Source organism: Dichomitus squalens, assembly GCF_000275845.1.
Source record: "Dichomitus squalens LYAD-421 SS1 unplaced genomic scaffold DICSQscaffold_18, whole genome shotgun sequence".
Taxonomy (NCBI): Eukaryota; Fungi; Basidiomycota; class Agaricomycetes; order Polyporales; family Polyporaceae; genus Dichomitus; species Dichomitus squalens.
In genome coordinates this window covers 113543-115858 of record NW_006766900.1, presented here as the reverse complement: position 1 = coordinate 115858, position 2316 = coordinate 113543, and positions in this window count along the sequence as shown.

Genomic DNA, 2316 nt, shown 5'->3' with positions numbered 1-2316 from the left:
CCCCTCCCTTTGACGCCCACCTTCCATTTGCGGACCATTTCCTTTTCTAGCCCATCCCAATTTGGACACTGTAGATACGTTCCCACAGCCGCATGCTACGTTCCCGTGATCGCCATGCCCTTGCCTTTTCTTTCTCGCCCTTTGTTCTCTCTTTGTCATCTTCACTGCCTCGCTCTCGCGCCTTGTCCTTGGTTGCTAAGCAGCTCCTCTAGTATATAAGGACCCCCTTAGGCGCTCCCTAGTCCCCATCTCGACCTCTTGGTCATTGGGACTAGGTGAGTGACCATAGCGTGTACTTCCCCTCGAGTGCTAATGTATAACTTGGTCATTGGGACTAGTCTGTCGCTGTCTGCGTGAAGACTAGCTTTCGTCGGTCTCGTGCCTTCGTGCCGACCGCCGCTCTGCCCTGTCGAGTTTTCTGATACGTTTATCCCTCTTACCCTCTCTTCTCCCCTTTCGGCTCCTCGCCGCTCGCCTACGAGGTCGTCGCCGAACGACGACCCGAGTCTACGCGCCTAGTCGCCGCGACACTAATGGCCTCATATACCTGAGAATCTCGTAGCTTCAGATCACTAACCTGGCATCGGTAGAGACTACAACGTGGTATGCAAACCTCTGGGATATCGGGCCAGGGAGGTATCAAACCTCCCAACCCACGCGGTCTGAGTGATACGCGTCGGTTAGAGTTTCGGTTAGGGTTCAGTTAGGGTTCGGTTAGGGTTCGGTTAGGGTTCGGGTTCGGGTTCGGTTAGGGTTGGGGTTTGGGTTAGGCACTGCTCACACCTCCTCCTCCCCCAAGAAGGGAGGCCGTCTGTATTTATCGCGCGAACGAGGCTTTAGAGTGCCCGCCTGAGTGCTCCTGGCTCGGGGGACCCCCCGAGCGCAGCGAGGGAGGGGAGGGAGCACGAATGGCGGGTCCTCTTCGCGCAGCCCCCATCAAGCGCCACAATGGTAACTTCGATCATCAAAAAGTGCGCGCTGATGTGCCAGCGTCGGTGGTCTTCCGTGTCGCGCGTCCCCCACCCTCCTCGCCCGCTGCACCTGCACAATGCTCTCCGTCAGTTGGACAACGCTGTCTCCTCAATTGCGACCTCCTCAGAGAAGGAAGTGTCCGCGTCTTCGAGCTCCTCAAAGTTTGCTCAAGTACAAACTCAGTCTGTGGCACTGTTCTAGCCATCAAAATCCGATGCGCCCATACTGATGTCCCAGGCGAACAGCCAATCACCTGCGGGATTGGGAGGTCTGATACCTCCCTGGCCCGATATCCCAGAGGTTTGCATACCTCGTTGTAGGCTACTCGGCATCGTTCATTGCGGTCAATAGTTCTTGAAAGAGAACCTTCAATCGGGTGCACCAAGCACAGCGGCTTGAAGGAGAGAAGGAGGATGGGAGAGGCGACTTGGTGGGGTTGAATGTAGGATAGATTTGAGGGATTCATCTAGCAAGCTGTGTTTCCTCAGAGCAGGCTTGTCAGATTGTGACATGGAGTGCCTGCTCCCCCATGCTGTGTGAATGCCGACATCAAAATGTCAGCAATCTGTTGACTGTGTCTTGTGCGTGTGGACTCACTCTAAGTTAAGACACGAAGATTGGTGGCATATCCAACGTTCCAGGCACCACTGGCACTTCTGGGAAGCCATACCACTTGGACTATCAGAAGCATGGTGAGTTAGAGTCGCCCGTAATGAGGCTTGAGCGTCTGGCCGCTATTGCACTTCCAATGACCCTGAACTTCGAAGTCGGCTACGTATCTCGATGGCAGGAATAAGTATGAGAGATCTGCGTACAATTAGTATATCACGATGCGTTCTTTTGGAGTGCTTACTGAGCGTGTTGTGCGGTCCACATGATTGCTTCAAACTCACCATTCTCGACACGATTGCTGTGTTGGGGCTGTGTTTTTCCAGTCTTTGATGACACATCCCAGCATTATGAAGCGTACATCACAGCAATACGAAAGACACATTATGTCCGCTGAGCCATTACAGTGATTTGCAAAAAACACTGCAGGTCGCGTCCGCGCGGCGAGCTATTTGCCCATGTTTGTTCCCGGGCGTTTACGGCGCGAACTTCTGTTTCGGGCACTGGGCGCTCAGGACCATTGTATCTATTATAACAATGCTTGAGTTGGCAATTCCATGGCTGCTTCGGAATCAAAGGGGAGTAATTTTCCTACATCCCTCCTCGTACTCTATCAGATTCAAATGCAAATAAGTACAGAGAATGTTGAGCCGTTCCGTCCCGGGCAAGCGCTTACCGGGGATGCCAAATAGGAACAAATAGCCTTGCCCACGCGCGCGACCTGCAGTGTTTTTT